Here is a 25,337-nt window from a genome sequence, read left to right on the forward strand (position 1 = left end):
AACTTGGAAACTTCAATATCTCACTTTCAGTCATGGATATTTCTGGACAGAGTATCAATAAGAAAACAGAGGAAAAACACTATAAACCATCTAGACCTAGTAGACAAATGGAACACTCCACCCCAAAACAGAATATTCTTCTTAAGTACACACTGAAGTTCTCCAAGAAAGATTATAGTATGTAAGACTGAAATCATAAAAAGCACCTTCTATCACCACATTGAAGCAGCCAGAAATCAACATTAGGATGAAAACTTGAAAATTTATAAATACATAGAAATTAATACAATCATATAAAATGGGTCAAAAAAGAAGTCACAAGGAAAAAAGAAAATGCACTGAGGTGAACAGAAATAAGCACAACATAAAAACTCCTGGGATGTAGTGAAAGCAGTGCTCAAAGGGAATTTTAAAACCGTAGAGACCTACCGTAAAAAAGGTGATCGCAATCAATAACCTAACTTTACATATTAAGGAACCCCGAAATGCAGTAAACTAAATCCAAAAACTAAAAGATAAAAGATTAGAGCAAACATAAATAAAACAGAATACAAAAACAAAGATTCAAAAAATGGAAGGATCTTTAGTTAGGTGGAGGAAAAAAGGCACAACTAAAATCATAAATAAAAGTGTGGCTACTACTACCAATCTTACAGAAATAAAAAAGATTATAAAGAAATAGTATCAATAGTTGTATGCAAATAGATGACTAGATGAAATGGGCAAACTCTTAGAAACACAAATTATCAAAACTGACTAAAGAAGAAACAGAAACTCTAAACAGACCTATAATAAGAAATTTAATTAGAAATCAAATACTTCTCCACTTGATCTCAGCCAAAAGGCCGAGAAGCAATGAGAAATCAAATACTTCTCAACAAAGAAAAGCCCAAGACCAGATGTCTTCACTGGTGAATTCCACCAAACATTTTAAAGAATTAACACCAATTATTCTCAAACTCTTCCCAAAAACAGAAGTGTAGACAATACTTCCTAACTCATTGTATGAGGCCAACATTGCCCTATAATGAGGAGAATACAAGAAAACTATAGACTAACATCCCTTAAGGTAGGTAAAAAAAATCCTCAATAAAATACCAGCAAACTGAATTCAACAGCACATTAAAAAAGATTATACATCACAACGAATGGAATTTTTCCCAGGAATATAAAAACAAAAGACAAATCAGTGTACTGTGGCACATTAATAGAATGAAGGGGGGAACCCATAAAATCTTCTCAATTAATGCAGAAAAAATGGCAAAACCCAACACTCTATATCATGATAAAAAGATTTATAAAACTAAGGACAGAATAAAATGTCAACATAATAAAGAATCCTCATGAAAAACTCAAATCTGGGCGGTGCCTGTGGCTCAGTGAGTAGGGTGCTGGCCCCATATCCCGAGGGTGGCAGGTTCAAACCTGGCCCTGACCAAACTCCAACAAAAAAATAGCCAGGCGTTGTGGCGGGTGCCTGTAGTCCCAGCTACTTGGGAGGCTGAGCCAAGAGAATCACCTAAGCCCGAGAGCTGGAGGTTGCTGTGAGCTGTGACGCCATAGTACTCTACTGAGGGCGACAAAGTGAGACTCTGTCTCTAAAAAAAAGAAAAAAGATATATAAAAAAAAAAGAAAAACTCAAATCTAACATCATATTCAATGAAAAAACACTGGAAGTTTCCCCCACCTTTCAGGAAGAAGACGAGGTAAGAGCTAAGGAATTCTTGCTGAAGTTTAAATAGAGGGGGAGAGAGAGAGATCCTATAGCAATAATATTCAATAATCAAAAAGTATATTCTAAGTATAGTATGCTTAATTGCACAATGAAGAAAAAAGTTATCATTCTTTGGAAACTCAAAAAACTTTTTGGTTAGACATATTGGAGCTACCATGATATTTAAACCTCATTTAAATATTCAATTGAAGAAATGCACTACATACAGTTATACAATGAAAACACGGTAGCCTCACTTTAAAACAGAAGTTCTATAAGATGTTCAAATCCTAGAACATAGTTATAACTATAAAGAGATTTTATAACAAATGCCACATCTAAAACTAGTTATCTATAATTACTATACATTTATACAGATATATCCAAGTAGGCAAGGGTTGATAAAGCATCCGGAGGTTAAGGAAGACAGGAAAGTATGTTAACATTTCACTTACTCGAATTTAAAAAAAGAAAAAAAATCAAGGAAAGAGGGAGAAACTAAAATAGGAAACAAATAGAAACAATGAATCTACCTATATTTCAAATAAATAACCTAAAGTTACTCTAAAGGGGTGTGAATTTAACCCAAATTTTGAACACAGTAATTTTGTCAGTAATTTTACCATCAGGCTAAAGAAAAAAAAATATAAACAAATATTTAACTCTAACTGGTAGTTTTGTTTCTCATAATGATATAAATTAGCAACTCTGAAACTGTGTGCATTCTCAGATTGAACACACAAGCAAATATACTGTGGAAATTAGAAGCCAGATTTCTGTTAGAAAAGAGACATAAATGCAGATACAGGAAAGCTCAAAAGAATCCTAGTGTCATGCTGGAATCAGAGTTATGAGTATAAAATCATTGTTTCATTGTTTTTAATATATAAAAGATGCAGATGTGTGTTATTTGTAAGTATGTCTGTCCTAACTCTTAAAACTGAGAAAACCTAGAGGCAATGACACCCTCATAGGACTAAGCATACTACCTAGAGTCTAGATCTCACCTTCTGAATATCACCCTCCACTAAATGAACAAGGGAACCCTGGTTCAGTCTAGGACAAGACCAAGTAAAATATTAGGTGAGTCTAGAACATCTGTTATGGCAGAAACCAAAGAAGTACTCAAGGAATGCTGAAGGCATGTCATAAAATCACCGTGGGAGGGGATCCCACTAGCCAATCTAGTCAATTTGAGCATCAAAATAAATAATAATTAATAGATTATACCCCACTGAATAAAGAAAATCTTTACTATAGCACTGGTTCTTGGGGGGAAAAAAGAAAATCTAAATATTAAGTTCATACCAACATCAATAAGTAAATGAATGGGGGCGATGAGAAAGATTTGTTTACATTTAAAAATGCCAATTAATAGTTATAAAGGAAATGATGAAATTAGAAAATTACCATTTGGCAATTATCATAAATAGATGTTTCACGTAAGAATTATCAATTGGCTTGGTGTTACGATGCCAGCTGCATACACCAAAGGTGGCTGGTTAGAGCCTGGCCTGGGTCCACTAAAAACAGTGACAATTCCAACAAAAAATAACTGGGCATTATGGTAGCTGTAGTCCCAACTACTTGGGAAGCTAAGGCAAGAGAATCACTTAAGACCAAGAGTTTGAGGTTGCTGTGAGCTGTGACGCCACGGTAGTCAGACTGCGTCTCAAAAAAAAAAAAGAATTATCAATGGATGCTAAAGCTAGTATTTGATAAGAAATAGGGTTTTATATAGACATAAATCTTCTCATAAGATACTTACCATTTACAAGAAGAAAGCTGGTAGACACCCTGAGAGATGAAAATCAATATCACAGGAAAAAACAGACATTCTATGACTTCTGACACTGCTGCATTAAGGACACCATTACACTTCTGTACTATTCCTATGTAATCCACAAGGAACTTACACATTTAAACTAATGAACACTGCCAAATAACTGGTCCGAACTTCTCCAAATTCAAAGGTTATGAAAAGACAAAAAGTCTCAGGAACTGTTTCAAATCAAAGCAGACTAAAGTGATAGAACTAAACATGATGTCTGATCCTGGATAACTTTCTCTGAATATTAGAGGAGATAATGGGGAAACCTGAATAAAGTCTGTGAAGTAGACATAGCATTATGTCAATATCCAATTTCTAATTGTAATAATTGTATCATGCTTATGAAAAGACTGTTCTTTTGGCTTGGGCACCTGTGGCTCAAGCGGCTAAGGCACCAGCCACATACATCTGAGCTGGTGGGTTCAAATCCAGCCTGGTTCCGCCAAACAACAATGATGGCTGCAACCAAAAAATAGCCGGGTGTTGTGGCAGGCGCCTGTAGTCCCAGCTACTTGGGAGGCTGAGGCACGAGAATCGCGTAAGCCCAGGAGTTGGGAGGTTGCTGTGAGCTTGTGATGCCACGGCACTCTACCCAGGGCGACAGCTTGAGGCTCTGTCTCAAACAAACAAACAAACAAAAAAAGACTGTTCTTTTAGGTGGGCACAGTGGTTCATGCCTATAATCCTAGCATTCTGGGAGGCCAAGGCAGGTGTATTGCTTGAGCTCAGGAGTTTGAGATCAGCCTGAGCAAGAGAGACCCCATCCTTAAATATAGCTGGGTGTTGTGGTAGGTGTCTGTAGTTACAGATACAAGGGAGGAGGCGGCAGGAGGATCGCTTGAGCCCAAGATTTTGAGGTTGCTGTGAGCTATGATGCTACAGCACTCTACTGAGGGTGACAAAGTGAGACTCTGTCTCAAAAAATAAATAAATAGGGCAGCACCTGTGGCTCAATGGGTAGGGTGCTGGCCTCATATACCGAGTGCAGCAGGTTCGAACTGCAACAAAAATAGCCAGGCATTGTGGTGGGCGCCTGTAGTCCCAGCTACTTGGGAGGCTGAGGCAAGCGTATCACCTAAGCCCAGGAGTTGGAGGTTGCTGTGAGCTGTGGCACCACAGCACTCTACCAAGGGCAAAAAAGTGAGACTCTGTCTCTAAAATAAATAAATATGATTTTTTTTTCCTTAAGAAAAAGCTATTAAGGTATTTAGGAATAAAAGCAGTTCCTATCAGGAATTTAATCAAATGGTTCCAAGTACAGGAAAACTAAAGGTCTCAAATCGTTGAATCCAAACAAGCCCATTCAAAGACTTCATAATCAAACTGTCAAAAATCAGAGACAGGTCGGCGCCTGTGGCTCAGTCGGTAAGGCGCCGGCCCCGTATACCGAGGGTCGCGGGTTCAAACCCGGCCCCAGCCAAACTGCAGCCAAAAAATAGCCGGGTATTGTGGCAGGCGCCTGTAGTCCCAGCTATTTGGGAGGCTGAAGCAAGAGAATCGCTTAAGCCCAGGAGTTGGAGGTTGCTGTGAGCTGTGTGAGGCCACGGCACTCTACCGAGGGCCATAAAGTGAGACTCTGTCTCTACAAAAAAAAAAAAAAATCAGAGACAGAGAAGTTTCTGAAACAAGTAAGAGAAGCAAATAACATCTAAGGGAGTTTCTAATATGGCTAGCTGCAGACCTCTCAGCAGAAACCTCAGGCCAAGAGAGAGTGGGATAATACACTGAAAGTGCTAACAGAAGAGGAAAAACCCTGCCTATCAACACTACACTACCCAGCAAAGCTGTTTTTCAGAATTGAAGGACAGATAAAGGCTTTCCCAGACAAACAAACAGAGAAAGTTCATCACCACCAGACCTGTCTTATAAGAAATACTAAAAACAGTTTTTCAACCTGAATGATTAAGATGCTAATGAGTAACACAAGAACATTTGAAAGTATAAAAGTCACTGGGGTGTACTTCAAGTACACTCAAATCAAGAATATACAGCTCCCAGGCCAGGTACGGAGGCTCACACCTATAATCCCATCACTTGGGAGGCTGAGGTGGGTGAATTGCCTGAGCTCACAGGTTCAAGACCAGCCAGAGCCAGAGTGAGACCTCGTCTCTAAAAATAGCCAGCATTGTGGCAGGTGCCTGTAGTCCCAGCTTCTTAGGAGGCTGAGGCAAGAGAATCACTTAAGCTCAGGAGTTTGAGGTTGCTGTGAGCTATGATGCTACAGCATTGTACCAAGGTGACAAAGTGAGGCTCTATCTCAAGAAAAAAAAAAAAAAAGAATATAGATAGTTCCCAATGTGGAAGGTACAACTGACTTTGGAAACACACATGAGGAGGGAAACTGGGTAGGGGTGAGGATGGGAAGGAAGAAAAGGGACATGATCATAGCATCTGTTTTCATAGAATCATTGCAAGGACACAATGAGGTAATATTTCTAAAACAATTAGTACAGTGCCTGTCATTACTATACACAGATGTATGTTAAATTAAAAGTAAATATTTCTCAAGGATCATACAGCCAAAGGGTATAGCAGGGATTCAATTCCAGACTGATTCCATATTCATTTCTAAAGTTCATAGTCTTTAGAAATTACTTGAATAAATATCTTACAAGAGTACATGTGAAATTTACTAAATGTAGAATATAAATGTCTTAACACAATAACTAAGAAAATACCGTGAAGGCTGTGCTAACCAGTTTGATGGAAATATTTCAAATTGCATATAAAACCAGCACATTGTACCCCATGATTGCATTAACATACACAGCTATGATTTAATTAAAACAAAAAAAAAAAAAAAAGAAAGAAAGAAAGAACAAAAGAAAGAAAATTCATCATGGACCTGGACTTTCACCTACTCTCCCTAAGTGAAACTGCATCATCAACCCATCTGTGAGGGTCTCAGGGCTCCATTAGGTTTCAAAGATGTGAACCTATGTTTAGGATGGCATGGTCAGTTGGTATTGATCTTTTTTCTTATTAATTGGTATCCTGGCAATTGAAGTTAGAACCAGGGTACAAGAAGATGCTGGCACTGAAGACATAATGCCTAGGGGGCCTGAGCCTTTCGCTCTGCCTCCATACATAATGGGGAGCAGGACTGCACTTTCTATCTCCACTAGGAAAACAGATTGATACTCATCTTTAGTGACCAATAAACTATTTCCCAGGCAGCATATAGCAATTACAGAAAACTTAGTAATGGCTATCCTGAACCCAGTGAGACCATCATAATGTGTGTCTGTACATATGTATGTATGTGTATATATACACTCATACATGGTATGTATATATGTGTATATATATTTTATATATACATATATATTTAGGTATCCATGTATATTTATGGAATCAAAGCTTTAATTTTTCTCTTTTGTTACCTAGGAGGCAAAGTAATCTTGTAAGTGCTTCAGTCGGAACTTCTGACAAGGTATTGATTTAGTTTAGCAAAGTCATAATAAGCTTTTAGATTGTATCAAGAATAAATGCAAAGACATTATTAATCAATATTTTCCTATTCATTAAAATTTTATAATATTTCCCTGAGACTGCACTACAAAAATAACCTACTGATAAGTTTTACACTTCCTACTTATTACTAAATCAGAACTATTTCTTAGTGGAAACTGAATTTTATCCTACATCTTAATTTTCTTTAATCTTCCTCAACATTTTGACTGAAAACTTATCTTTCCTCCCTCTCTAACCAAGTGTGAAACTTCCTAAACATAAGACTTTTAGTGCTAGCTCAGTGCCCGTAGCATAGTGGTTACAGTGTTGGCCACATACGCCAAGGCTAGTGGATTCGAACCCAGCTGGGGCCAACTAAACAACAATGGCAACTGGAACAAAACAAACAAAAAAAATAGTTGGGCGTTGTGGCGGGCACCTGTAGTCCCAGCTACTTGGGAGACTGAGGCAAGAGTTTAAGCCCAAGAATTTGAGGTTGCTGTGAGCTGTTACACCAAGCACTCTACCAAGGGCGACATATGGAGACCCTGTCTCAAAAAACAAACAAAAAAAATCCTTAAGGATCACCTATTACAGAATAAACTTATTTTTCAGTCATTTGCTCACTTAATGCAGATGACATTGTAAGTTGTAGTTAGTACATTTAGTCTTGGTATATTAAAAACAATAATACACACAAGAACCTGTTTTCTATGACCTATCCAATGCAGAAGATAGTCTCCTTTCAATACTATTATATTTCATTTTATTCAATAAACAGATAAACAGTTCTTCCTATTCTCACTACAGATTACAGTGTTTTAATCAAAGCTCATTTCAGAAGCATTAGGGATCATTTTACTGTTTCTCAAGTTCCTTTGCACCATGTCCTATTTGGTTTATGTAGTGGCACACCTGAACTTTTAACTTCAAAATTATGAGAATTTGTTTATTTATTTATATTTGAGACAGAGCCTCAAGCTGTCACCCTGGGTAGAATGCTGTGGCATCACAGCTCACAGCAACCTCCAACTCCCGGGCTCAACTGATTCTCCTGTCTCCGCCTCCCAAGTAGCTGGGACTATAGGTGCCTGCCACAACGCCCGGCTATTTTTTGGTTGCAGCCATCATTATTGTTTGGCAGGCCAGGGCTAGATTCGAACCCATCAGCTCAGGTATTATGTGACTGGCGCCTTAGCTGCTTAAGCCACAGGCACCGAGCTAAATTATGAGAATTTAAAAACAGAAACTTGAGGGAAAGAGATGTTTCTGTGATGTGATGCAACCATGGCAAACCCAGCGCAGCAAAAGCCAGATTCACAGCAGATATTGTTCAACAGGCCCCTTCGTGTTAATTTTTGGCAACACGATAATGATCAAAGATCCAGAAGTTTCTTAATCATCACCAAGTTTAAATTATTGGCAGATAACCATCCAGGGCAGAAATTGGTGACTATCAAGAAAGTCATAAACTATGATAATGAAACTCTATTATGTGACCACTGTAGGCTCCCTCCTCCTTCACTCACTTCAGAGTAAGACACTTTTAGGAAGTAAGAATTGCTCTCTTCCTGTCATCAGCTATAAAACCAAGACAGAGTTCCAAATGACCATATGCTGGTAAGTATAGAGAGCACTTTTATGTAATCACCTGCAATTTAGCCCTTGGGACAATCACTGCTTTATAATCTGAGATAGATTTTCCAATACTCCATTAAGAGTGATTTAAGAGCATGGGCAAAGAAAAACTTTATTAAGCTTTCAGATTAGACAAAGCCTTCCTTTTTTGTATCTTAAGGAGCTCAAAGAAACTTGTTTCCCTACACAGTTCAACTGTTCAGTTCAAGTCAAGCTTGAATGAACTGAATTTTAAGCTGCAAACATTCAGTCTGGGATAGGAGGCAGAGGTAATGATGAGAAAGAAGATAAGCCAGGAAAAGAGCACAAATGAGGATAAGCAGGATTATTCCTTTTTTCTATTTGATCTGGTTAGATAATTAAAATCTTTGTTCAGGGCGGTGCCTGTGGCTCAAGGAGTAGGGCGCCGGTCCCATATGCCGGAGGTGGTGGGTTCAAACCCAGCCCTGGCCAAAAAAATAATAATAATAAAATAAAATCTTTGTTCAAAATTACTAACTTGTGAAATGCAATATAACTTGTTAATTAAGATCAAAGACAATCACCCACCTAAATTTTTACTGGCATTATCTCCATTTTGGAGTATGAGCACAAGAGTCCTCATGACCCACAGTCCATTAACTTCAGCTCAAGTCCATTTACTATCATGAGGAAAAACACAGTTGTGCTGCAAGGAAAGAAAAAGCCAACCAAAAGCCCTTAACATCTGTGAATACTGAATTAAACAACAGCTTAAAGCATGGGTTACGCTTTCTGTTTCTTTTGCATCAAAACATCTCTGTGCCTGTTTCCTTCCCTGTAAAATGGCAATATTAACATGTCTTCCCTATAACCAAAAGCTCCTCGTAACAATCAAGAAAATGTTACGTGAAGATTCTTTATAACCAAAATGTTCAACAAAATTTATCACTAATAATCATGATTCTTACATATTTGTTAATTATATTTGTGAGCCTTAAGCAATTGAAAAGCCATTATTTTAATGATTTCAATAAGATACACTCATATTCAAAAAATATTTTATTACCTACCCACTACTTACGAATCACTGCGTAGGGATATTTACGTAAAGTTCAAGTTATGTTATAAAGTTTAAACTACATTATATATTTCAAAGTTGTATTTACATACTTGAATAATAAATTCTTTCCAAGACACATGTTCTTTATAATTTTTATTTGAAGACATATAGTTTTTAAGTAAAAAGATGAAAAATGGGTAATTCTGACCCTTGAAGTGAAATTAATCTTTACTAAAGTATTTCAAAGATCAGTTCCAGCCAATAACTTGTCCCTCTTCCAGCATCCTCCAAAATGTCTCTTAAACAAAACTAATTTCAGAGAATTCTTTTATTTTTGAGACAGAGTCTCACTATGTCACCCTCGGTAGAGTGCGGTGGTGTCACAGCTCACAACAACCTCAAACTCTTGGGCTTAAGCAATTCTCTTGCCTCAGCCTCCCAAGTAGCTGAGACTACAGGTGCCCACTGCAACGCCCGGTTGTTTTGCTGTTGCTATTGTTTAGCAGGCCCGGGCCAGGTTCAAACTCACCAGACCCAGTGCATGTAGCTGGTGTCCTGACCACTGAACTGCAGGTGCTAAGCCATAACTTTATAGAGTATTCTTAAAGAATGTCTTCATCATTTTCCATAGAACTCAGTACAGGCTGCACACGAAACCCAAATTGCTGCTTCATTCAATATAAGCAAAGACACAGATTCCCCTAGGCTGGGTAGACTATAAATATACTAAACTCTCTGTGTACATCCGACGCAAGTTAAATCACTACTAAGTTTGCCTAGGATCACAGGATAAAACAACATGCAAACACACAATAAGCAGGGAGATCTTAATAAGCACATTACGTCGCTGCCTCCTTTCATCATTAGGGCAAATAAGAATCCAGCCCGGGCGGCGCCTGTGGCTCAAGGAGTAGGGCACTGGTCCCATATGCCAGAGGTGGTGGGTTCAAACCCAGCCCTGGCCAAAAACCACAAAAAAAAAAAAAAAGAATCCATCCCAGCATCAATTACTGTGAAAAGAATCTCTAAAGATAATGGGCTTTTGTACAACTGGGGAGCCAGTTAGTAATAAAATAATTTCACCCAAAAACCAAAAGAAATAATTAAAGCTAAGTAGTAAACTTTTCATTCTCCGAGTGATAAAACAGCCACAACCGCCCATTCCTTATTTCATTTATTTACTCAAACAACAACTATTTATTGCAGATATACTAAGAACTATACCAGATACCAGGATAAAGAATAAATCAGATGAGGTCCCTGCCCTCATAGTGCTTACAATATTCTGGGGGAAAGCAGGAAAGGAGACAAGTAAATAATTTTTTCTTTTTTTGCAGTTTTTGGTGGGGGCCAGGTTTGAACCCGCCGCCTCTGGTATATGGGGCCAGCACCCTACTCCTTTGAGCCACAGGCGCCACCCATAAGTAAATGATTTCTAAAAGTAATTTTTAAAAACAACAAGGCAGGGGCATGCTATTTTTAAGAACTTTAATAAAAAGCACCATACATTCTTTATATTCTAAGTAAAGGAAACAGGGGGAAAGTCCTGACATGGGAAGAAGCTGTGCCTTATTCACTATATGCAAAGACCTTTCACTGACGTCCTTCTGTTTCATCTCAATCTAATCCATTTTTCATAAGCAACAGATTTTTTAAAAACTCTGTAGACACTAGACTTCACCACCAGGTCCTTCCCAACATCTCATCTGATTCTGATTCTTCCTCCACAGGCTATAGGCAAACTGTCAAACACATCAAATTCACCAGTTCCTTTTCCATGAAGTACTTCCTGTCAGACTTCTAAGGTTAAAATAATACGGAGTCTGCTCCAATTGCAGGAATATTTTATGCTAAGAAAGAAGAAAAGGAAATAAGTAGTAAGATAGGGAGGACTAGGCCTAACAGCACCAAGTTGCATTTCTAGCTTTAAATGGGAGAGGTAAGGTTCACATCATAAATAATGAAACTTCACTTCCAGTTGCCCTGTAAAAGAAAGACTAAGGGCTTGTTCCTTGCTCTTTTAATTCCTACAAAAGTCAACTAGGGGGTGGGGGAACAGTAAACAAACTTCCATAACCAGACTTCGGTTAGTGGGATATCCACAGTCACCATTTCACTGATCCCTCTGCTAATTTGTAATGTTTTATCTTTCTTTTGTTTACTTTTAAAGTTTTCTTAGTATTACAATTAATTTGGGGCTCTGCACCTGTAGCTCAAGCGGCTAGGGTGCCAGCCACATACACCAGAGCTGGCAGGTTCGAATCCAGCCTGGACCCACCAAACAATGACAACCACAACCAAAAAATAGCTGGGCACTGTGGTGGGTGCCTGTAGTCCCAGCCAGCTACTTGGGAGGCGGAGGCAAGAGAATCGCTTAAGCCAAGAGTTTGAGATTGATGTGAGCTGTGATGCCACGGCACTCAGGACAACAGCTTGAAACTCCGTCTCAAAAACAAACAAAAAAGACAATTAATTTGGGTACCAATTATTTCCTCCAAATTGTATACATTTCTTTTATGTTGTTGGGGTGTGGGAGGGCATGGTCTCATTCTGTTGCTCACGCTAGAGTGCAATGGCACCATCATAACTCACTGAAACCTCAAACTCCTGGGCTCTAGTGATCCTGCCACCTCATCCTCAAGAGTAGGTGGGACTACAGGTACAGTGCCACACCTGGCTAATTTTTCTATTTTTTTTTTGTAGAGATGGGGTCTTGCTATGTTGCTCAGGCTGGTCTTGAACTCCTGGCCTCCAATGATCCTCTTTCCTTGGCCTCCCAAACTGCTAGGATAACAGGTGTGAGACACTGCACTCAGCCTGAATTGTATACACTTCTCAATTTAGTACTATTCTTTCAGTAATTCTATGAAACCCCATTCTTTTTCTGGAACAACCATAAGAGATACCATTGTAGAAGATTTGACAATTGAGTTCACAAACTTGCCACCATGTGCTTACGCTGGCAGCACTATACGAACAACTCAGTAAGATTTTGTAACTTTTATATATCAGTGTCCCACAGCTGTGTTCATGTAGATGTGTGGTGGTGTCTTACTGAGTGGTGTTTATTATTGTTGTTGCATGTTTTCGTGTGCCATGACAACAGCTCTAATGGTTGTTCCAGAAAAAGTTCTAAAATTGCTTTGAAGGGTGGACTAGGTGGTGTCATTTGATGCATAGTTTCTCAAGGAGGTTACTTTGAAAGTGACCATAATGACACTCAGCAATGAGGTGTGCAGTACTTTTTCTAGGATGAGTTTGTGAACTTAATTGTCAGACTTCCTATAACACAATGGCAAAAAGTATATTTATTCTCAGAGTAGAGAAAAATTGATTGGCCATGTGCAATAGATGGCTCTATCTGTAATCCTACCACTTTTGGGGGCCAAGGCAGAAGGCTCAATTGAGGCCAGGAGTTTAAGACCAGCCTCAACAACATAATGAGATTCTGTCTCTAAAAAATTTTTTAGAAATTAGCTGGACATAGTGGCACACGACTGTAATCCTAGCTACAAGGCAGGCTGAGGTAGGATTGCTTGAACTCAGAAGTTCAACATCACAGTAAGCTGTGATCATGCCACTGCACCTCAGCCTAGGCAAAAAAAGACCCTATTTCTTTTCTTTTTTTTGAGACAGAGTCTCACTATGTCACCCCTAATAGAGTGCCATGGCGTCATAGCTCATCGCAACCTCAAACTCTTGGGCTCAAGAGATTCTCTTGCCTCAGCCTCCCAAGTAGCTGAGACTACAGGCACCTGCCACAACACCAGCTATTTTTAGAGATGGGGGTCTCACTCTTGCTCAGGCTGGTCTTCAACCCATGAGCCCAGGCAATCCACCTGCCTCAGGCTCCCAGAGTGCTAGGATTACAGAAAACCCTATATCAGGGGTCCTCAAACTGCGGCCTGCCGAGGACATTTATCAGGCCTGCCGAGGACATTTATCCGGCCCGCTGGGTGTTTTTGCCACAGCTGCCTGTCTTGCTTAACAGGTGAGTAGTCCAGCCCACCAGGTGTTTCTGCGGCCCTGCCTGTCATACTTAGCAGCCAACTTGTCCCAAGCCGCAGTGCACATGTGTGGAATGTGTGCCAACTCTCCAACTCCGCTCCTTTTCTCTGTCTCTTGCTGCCCCTCCTTCTTTCTGTTTCTCCCCGCTGGGTGTTTTTGCTGTCCTGCTTAGCAGCCCACTCATCCTGGCCTGCAGTGTGCATGTGTGGAATGTGAGCCAACTCTCTGACTCCAATCCTTCTCTCTGTCTCTTGACTCTTCCTCTCAGTCTCTGGTGTAATCGGAGGAGTCATCAGGTTGCCTATGCAGAGCCTGCTGCTGCCTAAGGACCGAGGTAAGAACAAGTTAGGATTTTTTTGAAGTTAGGAGGTCTTTTTTTTTTTTTTTTTGCAGTTATAAAGGCCTTTTTTTGCAGTTAAGAGGGGCCTTTTTTTCTGAAATTAGGAGGTATTTTTTTTTTTTTTTTGCAGATGGGGTCCCATTTTTTTTGAAGTTAGAAGAGCCTTTTTTTGAAGATAGGAGAGCCTTTTTTTTTTTTTAAGTTGGTTGGGGGTAGCTTCTAGGGGGGGTTGCATCACAGTGATAATGCAAATAGTCAGCGCTCAGTGCTAATGCAAATTGTCAGTGCTCAGAGGTAATGCAAATGGTCAGAGCTCAGAGGTAACGCAAATAGTGCTCAGTGGTAATGATAATTGTTAAGTGCTAATGTAAGTGTAATTGTAAGTGTTAATGCAAATTGTTAGCACTCAGTATTAATGCAAATTTTCAGCAGTGTTATTGCAAATGGTCAGCGGTCAGTGTTAATGCAAATGGTCAATGCTCAGTGTTATCACAAATGGTCATCAGTCAGTGTTAATGTAAATGGTCAGTGCTCAGTGTTATCGCATGGGGGCCCCAAACTGGTAATCTGCCTAGGGCCCCATGGGAACTTAATCTGGCTCTGCAGACAGCCAAGGAGGAGGAAACCCAATTTAACTGACAGTAAGTACATTTATATTCTGATTGCTATTCAGTTGTGTATGATGTTGTATGTTGTGTGCTATATAAGCCCCGGTTCACACCGTTGCAATCTCTGAGCAGTGCAAGTTCAGCCATATGCTTGTATGGCTGAACTCACATTAGATTTGGAAGAAAAAAGGCATACGTGCCTTCTTTTTTCCTGCAGAAAACAGAGAAGACCCATGCAATCAGATTCCTGTGCGAGTTCACAGATCGCAGTGCGGTTCGCACAAGGTAGTGTGAACTGGAAAGGTGGTGTAGGAACCGGCTCTGTATGCCTATTCCCACACCGCACCAGTGAGCCTGAGGTAAAAGCGGAGTTCCACCACATGGGCACTGGCAAAGCTGAAATGATATGGACTGGCAGGGCAGCATTGATGGGCACTGATCAGACTGCATTAATGGGCAGTGCAGTCTATGTCTCTGAGTGGGCAAAGTTATTGCTGGTATATTGTTTTTGGAGCGCTGTCTATATATATATGTATTTTACTAATAGCAATTTGGAATCCCTAGGAAACAATATCATCAAGAAAGAGAAAAACTGGGCGGCGCCTGTGACTCAGTCGGTAAGGCGTTGGCCCCATATACTGAGGGTGGTGGGTTCAAACCCGGCCCCGGCCAAATTGCAACCAAAAAATAGCCGGGCGTTGTGGCAGGTGCCTGCAGCCCAGCTACTCGGGAGGCTGAGGCAAGAGAATTGCGTAAGCCCAGGAGTTGGAGGTTGCTGTGAGCTGTGTGAGGCCACGGCACTCTACCGAGGGCCATAAAGTGAGACTCTGTCTCTACAAAAAAAAAAAAAAGAAAGAAAGAGAAAACTGACTCGGAATGTAGGATATTCAAAGAACAGTGGACTTATGATTACTTTTTCATGCAGTACAAGGAAAGAGCTGTGTGTTTGATATGCCAGAATATAGTGTCTGTGTTCAAAGAATACAATTTGCTTCAACACTATCAAACTCAACATAAAGATAAATATGATTGGTTGGAGAAGTGAGAAAAGATAAAATATTAAAACTGAAATATACATCGACAACTCAGCAAAATACTTTCGTGAAGGGGAAACAGCTAAATACTTCATCACTGTGAGTTAAGTTTTCAAGTTGCCAAGCTAATAGCATGCACTGGCAGACCATTCGTGGAGGGAGAATTTGTTAAAGAATGCCTTCTTTCTTTGCCAAAGAGATGTGTCCAGAGAAGGCCTATTTATTTAGTACAGCGAGTCTTTCAGGACCCTCAATTAGATGAAGGATTGAAGAAATGGGAGACAATTTGCATCAGTATTTGCAAAACTCCGCAAAAAAATCTTTCCTATTTTTTCTTGGCACTCGACAAAAGTAATGATGTTCGTGACTCTGCACAGCTTCTAATTTTTATTTGTGGGATGAATGACCATTTTGAAGTCACAGAAGAGCTTGCTGCACTGCAAAGCATCAAAGGAACAACCACAGGAGAAGATATCTATGAAAAGCTTGCCAAACTGAATAGTTTGGAGCTGGACTGGTCAAAACTAGCCAGTGTGACAACTAGTCCTCCTAGCATGGTGGGGTCTAAGAAAGGAGTAATTGCTCGCATTAACCAAGAGACAGACAAACATAACCATTCTCACCCAATAGCCATATACTGCCTCATCCACCAACAAGCACTGTGTAGTAAATCACTGAAGTGGGACTCTTGTTATGAAAACTGTGATATCTTGTGTTAACTTCATTAGAGGTAATGCACTAAACCACAGACAATTTCAGGAATTTCTGTCTGAGCTAAATGTTGCCTGTGATGTTCCGTACCACACAGAAGTCCGTTGGCTGAGTCGAGGGAGAATTTTGAAACATTTCTATGACTTACTTCCACAGATTACAGCTTTTCTGCTTTCAAAAAACAAAGAAGTACCAGAGCTCAATGATGCAGAATGGAAATGGCACCTTGCCTTTCTGACAGATGTAACAGAGCTACTCAACAGTTTCAATGTGCAACTTCAAGGAAAGGGGAAGCTCATCTGTGATATGCAATCACATGTGAAAGCATTTGAAGTAAAATTAGGCCTGCTCATCAAACAAGTGAAGGAGGAAAATTTCTGCTGTCTCCCCACAACTCAAAATCTGTTAGCGGAAAGTTCATTGGTTGCATTCCCAAATAAAACGTGTGGATTCACTGGAAAAGTTGCAAAAGGAGTTCCAATTTAAATTTAAAGAGCTTCATCTCCATGAACAGGACGTACAGCTTTTCCATAACCCATTTTCTATTGACATTGAACATGTGGATACGATTTACCAAATGGAACTGGCTGAACTGCAGAATTGTGACTCTCTGAGAGACGCATTTAAGTCAAGCAGCCTTCCTAATTTCTATGCATCCCTCCCCTCTGAGACATATCCTAATCTCAGGAACCATGCACTCAAAATGGCAACCATCTTTGGCAGCCTTTATGTCTGTGAACAGACTTGTTCCAGAATGAAAAATCTGAAATCTCCAACCAGATCTAGACTAACTGATGCACACTTGCATCACTTGTTATGACTAGCAGTAACAAATATGAAACCGGACATTGACCATCTCATTAGCCAAAAGCAGGCCCATAGTTCCCACTGAAATACTGGTAAGTTTGTTGATTTAACTTTACTTGTTCTTCATTTTAAATATTGTATTTGTTCCCTTTTTTCTTTTTTACTTCAAAGTAAGATATGTACAGTGTGCATAGGAATTTGTTCATAGTTGTTTTTTGTTTTTTTTTTTAAACTATAGTCCGGCCCTCCAACGGTCTGAGGGACAGTGAACTGGCCCCCTGTTTAAAAAGTTTGAGGACCCCTGCCCTATATCTTTAAAAAAAAAAAAAAAAGAAGAAGAAGAAGGAAGAGGAAAAAAGAAAGAAAAAAAGAAGCCTTGACTGAAATTATCTGTTAGGTAAACATTTTTTCCTATCTTATCACATGATTTTTAAAATTGGTTCCAGGCTCAGTACCTGTACTACAGTGGTTACGGTGCCAGCCACATACACCAAAGGTGGCGGGTTACCTGGCCCAAGCCAGCTAAACAGCTAAACAACTGCAATAAAAAACAGCCAGGCGTTGTGGCAGATGCTTATAGTCCCAGCTACTTGGGAGGCCGAGGCAAGAGAATCTCCTGAGCCCATGAGTTTGAGGTTGCTGTGAGCTGTGATGCCATGGCGCTCTACCGAGGGCAACATAGTGAGACTGTCTTCAAAAAAAAAAACTGGTTCCAAAGAAGCCAAGAGAACAAAACAAATACTTGCTTCAGAATTCTATAAGCATAGTTCAAATCTCTGTAAGTTGACCACCCAAACAACTGTAATAACTGGTCAACATTTGAAGGTGGTCAACATAAGAAACTAGGCCTACTATACTGATAACATATACGTGGTACATCTCCAGTCTATGAAAATTAGCCCAATTTAAGGAGGTGGTCAACTTTGGAGGTTCTACTGTATTTTGTAAAATACATTTTTGTTTTTAGGAACTATAATAAAAAGCTCCAAAAATGTTAAGTTTCAAACATACACGAGGCATGTTAGTTTATGCTATTTGATCAAACTGATCATTAAGACATTGGAATGAAGCTTTTCTTGCCTTCTCTAAGCCTATATAAAACTTAGGGAACTTCTTGCAAATTTGTTACCGATTAAGAAAAACCACAGTCGGGCAGCGCCTGTGGCTCAGTCGGTAAGGCGCCGGCCCCATATACCGAGGGTGGCGAGTTCAAACCCGGCCCCGGCCAAACTGCAACCAAAAAATAGCCGGGCGTTGTGGCGGGCGCCTGAGGCAAGAGAATCACTTAAGCCCAGGAGTTGGAGGTTGCTGTGAGCTGTGTGATGCCACGGCACTCTACCGAGGGCCATAAAGTGAGACTCTGTTTCTACAAAAAAAAAAAAAAACCACAGTCTGCATGGTGCCTTTTATTAATACAGGAACAAATGTACCTATCCATGTAAAACTGTGTTAAGTGAGCACACTAACACAATACATAGAAGTCTAGGCTCCATCAAATGGCACAGCAAGCTCAGGTGCATCAGCTCTTAGGCGTGATAATGGTATTATAGTTATTTATTTAGAGACAGACCCTCAAGCTGTCACCATGGATAGAGTGCCGTTACATCACAGCTCACGGCAACCTCCAACTCCTGGGCTCAAGTGGTTCTCTTGCCTCAGCCTCCCAAGCAGCTGGAACTACAGGTGCTCACCACAACATCCGGCCATTTTCTGGTTGCAGTTGTAATTGTTGTTTGGCAGGAGTGGGCTGGATTCGAACCCACCAGCTCTGGTGTGTGTGGCTGGCACCTCAGCTGCTTGAGCTATAGGCGCCGACCCCATATTATAGTTATTTAGATAGGCAGTTTTAAAGAGATTGATACTCAAGCGTAATGAGGCCACTCTCACTTTCAAACAGTTAAGTATGGTCAGGCACGATGGCTCATACCTATAAGCCAAGCACTCTGGGAAGCCTCAGTTTTTCTACTTTTAGTAGAGACGAGGGTCTCGCTCTGTCTCAGGCTGGTCTCAAACCTGTGAGCTCAAGCAATGCACTTACCTCAGCCTCCCAGAGTGCTACGATTACAGGCATGAGCCATGGCACCTGGCCAGAGGTAAACCTGATAAAAATAATTTAATCCATTAACTCCTTTCAACAATGGAAGAAACTCAGCCCAAAGTACCATAGCTAATGTAGGCCTCTTCTCATAAGAAAAGTAAAACCCAAGAAGGTCTACAGAATCTTAGCACAACTCTTTTTTTGTTTTTTTTTTTTTTTTTGGCCGGGGCTGGGTTTGAACCCGCCACCTCCGGCATATGGGACCGGCGCCCCACCCGCTGAGCCACAGGCGCCACCCCTTAGCACAACTCTTATCAAGCCCCAGAAAACTGAGACCTGAGAGACAGACTGATCAGTGACCAACATACACATGGTGAAGAAGTTAAACACATTTTTTATGCTTAAACTGTGATAATACAGGTTGAATATCCTTTATCAAAAATGCCTGGCTTTGGATTTTTTTTAGATTTTGAATATTTGTAGAATACATACATAGTGGTTGAGCATCCCTAATCTGAAATATTCCAAATCCCAAACTTTTTAAGTATTGGCATGACAGTCAAAGGAAACTTTCACTGGAGCATTAAAATTATAGAAGAATAGGGCGGTGCTTATGGCTCAGTGAGTAGGGTCCTGGCCCCATATACCAAGGATGGAGGGTTTGAACCTGGCCCCGGCCAAACTGCAACAAAAAAATAGCTGGGCATTGTGCCTGTAGTCCCAGCTACTTGGGAGACAGAGGCAAGAGAATCGCCTAAGCCCAAGAGCTGGAAGTTGCTGTGAGCTGTGACACCACAGCACTCTGCCGAGGGCTACAAAGTGATATTGTTGCTAAAAAAAAAAAAAAAAAGAATAAAAATCTGATAGACTGTAACAACCTAGTACACATCAAAATTTTGTACAGAATTGTCTTGCAAAATGCAGCATTATGTGGATTATAGTTAGAAGCACAAAAAACAAAAAATAATTTTTTTTTTTGAGACATAGTCTCACTCTGTCATCCTGGGTAGAGTGCTATGGTGTCACAGCTCACAACAACTTCAAACTCTTGGGGTTGAACAACTCTCTCACCTCAGTAGGCACTGGACCCAGCAAGTTTTTCTATTTTCAATAGAGACGGGGTCTCCCTTTTGTTCAGGCTAATCTCAAACTCCTGAGCGTGAGCAATCCACCCACCTCAGTCTCCCAGAATGCTAGGACCACAGGCGTGAGCCAGGGTGCCCGGACAAAAATAATTTTTTAAACCAATCAGCTAATATCACCTATAATATTGTCTTATAACTTGGTCTACTAATAATGCTAATTACACCTTCCTATATCTGACAACATAGCTTAATAATTTAAAATTTTACCTATCCCCTCTACCAACTTCACAAATCCCCAAAATGCCATTTTTTTTCACATCTCTGTATAAGTAATCTCTTCTGCATGCAAAATACTCTATTGCCTTTTCTTCATCTACTACTCTTTCAAGACCAACATTTTTGTCTTTTTAAACAAACTTTGTCTCCCAGGTTAGAGTGCAGTGGTGCAATCATAGCTCACTGCAATCTCAAACTCCTGGGCTCAATTGATCCTTCTGCCTCAGCCTCCCAAGTAGTTGAGACTGCACTATAGGTACACACCACCATATCCTACTAATTTGTTCTCATTTTTCATTTTACAGACAAGGTCTGACTATGTTGCCCAGACTGGTCTAAACTCCTAGTCTCAAACAGTCTTCCCAGCTAGGCCTCCCAAAGTGCTAGGATTACATTTGAAACATGAAGAAACTGCCACACTCAGCCAAAATCGACTTTTTTTTTTTTTTTTTTTGAGACAGAGCCTCAAGCTGTCACACTAGGTAGAGTGCCATGGCATCACAGCTCACAGCAACCTCCAACTCCCAGGCTCAACCGATTCTCCTGCCTCCGCCTCCCAAGTAGCTGGCACTACAGGTACCTGCCACAATGCCCGGCTATTTTTTGGCTGTAGCCATCATTGTTGTTTGGCGGGCCTGGGCTGGACTTGAACCCGCCAGGTCAGGTGTATGTGGCTGGCACCTTAGCCATTTGAGCCACAGGTGCCAAGCCTAAAACCAACTTCTTATACCACCTCTTCAGTGAAGCTTTCTAATAACGCTGTTCTCTACTACTCCTTGAACTTTTATAATACTGTTTTCATTGCTATAGAGACTTTTAAAACTAACTTTTATTTAAATGTATGATTCCTCCAGTAGAGCATAAGCTACTTGATATCAAAAAGCAGGCCTTATTTATATGTCTAATTACATGTAGCTTCAAATACAGGAAGTTGGAATAAGAGAGACCATTTTTAAAAGTTTTAGGAAGATGCATCTTACCACCTAAGAAATAGTCTGACTTGAAAGCAGATAAGCAGATTCATAACTACAGGAACTGAACTGTTTACTACTCTGCCCTTTTGATATTCTGTCACATAGCCCACATGCATGGAAAGTATCTAAAACAGTGCAAAGAAGTAGTCTGGCATGCTTATGCCTAAAAGCCAATTATGATAAATGCAAAAAAATATCTAAACATTTTCCTGTGAGAATAAGAACTCCATCAGAAAAGCCCAAAAGTAAATAACTCATTAGTCAGCAACTAATTCATTACTTCATAAAGGTTTGAGCAAATGTATAGCACTAAGATCCCCATACTCAAGTAAAATTCATTTAAAATAACACACACAAATATTTCATTTTTCTTAGATGTTTAACTTCAATAAAACTTCTGTTCAGGCTCGACACCTGTGGCTCAAGCAGCTAAGACACCAGCCACATACACCTGAGCTGGTGGGTTTGAATCCAGCCCAGGCCGGCCAAACAACAATGATGGCTGCAACCAAAAAATAGCCGGGCACTGTGGCAGGAGCCTGTAATCCCAGCTACTTGGGAGGCAGAGGCAGGAGAATCGCTTGAGCCCAGGAGTTGGAGGCTGCTGTGAGCTGTGATGCCATGGTACTCTACCCAGGGTGACAGCTTGAGGCTCTGTCTCAAAAAAAAAAGAAAAAGCCAAAAAAACAAAAAAAACCTATTTCAGAAAGCAGAGCTAAAATGGATACTTATAAAAGTTTTATTGCAAACATACAGCAATATGGCATCACAACATCCAGTGTATACTCAATATTTAACCTGTCAGCTCGATACATGGATACATAAGAAACCAAACTTGATTCTTGCTGACTACACACCAAAGTAGCCGATGCAAGACAAGATATGAAGATTGTTCTTGGCCAACACACATGCACCTTTAAGTACATATGCATTAAAGTCTCAACTATGGTCCTCAAACTATCAGTGAATCAAGAGGAGCCTTCAGGCAGCCTAGTCCTGCCAGATAAGCAGAAGCTGAAAACGGGGAGAAATGAAGAGAGGCGGCGGGAAGAATCAGGTATGGCTGTGCACCAAATGGAGGTAAACCATATAGGTGGTCTGCAGTAAGAAAAAAATGAACCCACTAAATCAGCAAATTAATCATCATTTACAATTAATTTGATCATGTTGCTTAAGCTAAGTCAATGTTAGTGCCTTCCTGCAACAAAATAAAAGTATGTTTTGGCCACAAGCCACAGTTAAGATAACTAATTCATAATATAAAGGCAAAAATTTGGTATTACTAGTGATTTAAACAGTTAATAATCATTTTCATTAGAAGACTCAACCGGGTAAAGTACTACTAACAAGGCAATACTAAAGCTTTGCATTTATAGTAAGAAAATCAGATTTAGGCTCAGCACCCGTTAACATAGTGGTTACGGTGCCAGCCACATACACCAAAGTTTGCAGGTTCAAATCCAGCCCGGGCCAGTTAAAACAACAATGACAACTGCAACAAAAAATAGCCAGGCGTTGTGGCAGTCGCCTGTAGTCCCAGCTACTTGGGAGGCTGAGGCAAGAGAAGTGCGTAAGCCCAAGAATTTGAGGTTGCAGTGAGCTGTGACGTCATAGCACTCTACGGAGGGTGACTCTGTCTCAAAAAAGAAAAAAAAGAAAGAAAATCAGATTTAAAAATAAAATTCAATCTATTAATATCTGTTCAAAAGAAAGAGATATTATAAACTAGAGCTATCAAGGGCAGCACCTGTGTCTCAAAGGAGTAGGGCATTGGCCCCATATACCGGCCAAATAATAATAATGAAATAAATAAATAAATAAATAAAATAAACTAGAGCTATCAAAAGTCAGAGGAATAAGGGCAGTGCCTGTGGCTCCGTGAGTAGGGTACTGGCCCCACATACTAAAGGTGGTGGGTTCGAACCTGACCCCGGCCAAACTGCAACAAAAAATAGCTGAGCATTGTGGCAGGCGCCTGTAGTTCCAGCTACTTGGAAGGGTGAAGCAAAAGAATTGCCTAGGCCCAAGAGGTTGCTGTCAGCTGTGACACCACAGCACTCTACCCAGGGTGACAAAGTAAGACTCTGTCTCTAAAAAAAAAAAAAAAGTTAGAGGAATAAAGATTCCTATCAATTCTAGTAGATTAAAGCTTCTGTTCATAGTATGATTCCTAAATAAATTAAAACTAGAGATGAAAAAAGTCTCATTTTATATCCACTGCAAGAATCTTCTTTAAAAACGTCTTCCCACAGACATTCCAGATCATCTTCACTGGAATTTTAACCCCTTATTTAATAGAAAAAGGAGGCTGAGTGCAGTGGCTCATCCCTATAATCCTAGCACTTTGGGAGGCCATGGTGGGAGAATAGCTTTAGGCCACAAGTTCAAGACCAGCCTGAATAACATAGCAAGACCTGTCTCTACAAAAGCAAGAAAAATTAGCCCAGCCTGGCGGTGTGCACCTATAGTCCCAGCTACTCAGGAAGCTAAGGCAGGAGGATCACTTGAGCCCAGGAGTTTGAAATTGCTGTGACCTAGGCTGATGCCCTGGCACTATAGCCTTGGCAACAGAATGTTGTCTCGGAAAAAAAGAAAATAAAATAGGGTGAAACTAGCTCTATGAGAGGTAGATGAACAGGTAGCAGCTACAATGGTCCATTATCAGTTTTTTTTTTTTTGCAGTTTTCAGCCGGGGCTGGGTTTGAACCCGCCACCTCCAGCACATGGGGCTGGGGCCCTACTCCTTTGAGCCACAGGCGCCACCCATTATCAGTTTTTAATATAAACTCTAATGCTGAATTCCCAAAGAGGATTTGGCTCCCATAAGTACCCACCCAGAAGACTAATGTATTTCCAATCTATACCTCTTGCTGCCCATTTTCCTTTTGTTCCTCTCCCCGCATCTGCATTTTTCCTAGTAAAATTAGCCATTCTCTGCTTTACATCAAGTAAATTAATATTTCACAATGTAAGTCTCTCTTTCCAAACTGGTATGAAATTTTATGCACCCCTCTCATAAAGGCCCACGGCTCATCAACCCAGAAAACATGAAGGACTTTTACTTCTACTGTCACACCATGGATACAAGGAGACTAAATCTTCTCACGCTCAATTTTACTTTATTCTTTACTATAGCCCAACTCAAAGAATAGAAGCATAAGGAAATTGAATAAACAACCTAATTAGATGATGTGAAGTAACATATGGGACACTGAAAATACATAAGAAAGGTGTACATGATGCACCAGGTGAAGAAAGTCTTATAAAGAATGTGTTCTTCCTAAACCACATCAACCTTAAAACTGCTGTTGGCTAGTCGGGCGTTGTGGTGGGCCCTCCCTACTTGGGAAGTTGAGGCAAGAGAATCGCTTAAGCCCAAGAGTTTGAAGTTGCTGTGAGTTGTGATGCCACAGCACTCTACCAAGGGCGACATAGTGAGACACTGTCCCCAAACAAACAAAAAAAACTGGGTACTCAATGTTTGTTAATTATAAAATGCTTTCCAAGAGGGTGGTTCCGGTTGGAACCCGGCCCCGGCCAAACTGCAACAACAACAACAACAACAAAAAAATGCTTCCCAAGAAAATACAACCATCATCTCTTGATTAAGAAACTGAAGAGAAGGCTCAGCGCCTGTACCTCAGTGGTTAGGGCGCCGGCCACATGTACCGGGCTGGTTCAAACCCGGCCAGGGCCTGCTAAACAATAGTGACAACAGTAACAAAAAAAATAGCTGGGCGTTGTGGCGGGCACCTGTAGTCCCAGCTACTCGGGAGGCTGAGACAAGAGAATGAGGTT

General features: G+C 40.4%; 1 protein-coding gene and 1 non-coding gene across 2 annotated transcripts in view; both read right to left on the bottom strand.

Moving 5' to 3' along the window:
- UBTD2 (ubiquitin domain containing 2) overlaps nt 1-25,337 on the bottom strand; it is an 88,124-nt gene that overhangs the window by 55,286 nt on the left and 7,501 nt on the right. The window lies entirely within an intron of this gene.
- On the bottom strand, nt 6,534-6,680 carry LOC128569413 (small nucleolar RNA SNORA57). Its single transcript, XR_008375365.1, has one exon. It is a non-coding gene; the product is annotated as a small nucleolar RNA SNORA57 (small nucleolar RNA).

The sequence above is a fragment of the Nycticebus coucang genome, chromosome 17, assembly GCF_027406575.1.
Source record: "Nycticebus coucang isolate mNycCou1 chromosome 17, mNycCou1.pri, whole genome shotgun sequence".
Classification (NCBI taxonomy): domain Eukaryota; kingdom Metazoa; phylum Chordata; class Mammalia; order Primates; family Lorisidae; genus Nycticebus; species Nycticebus coucang.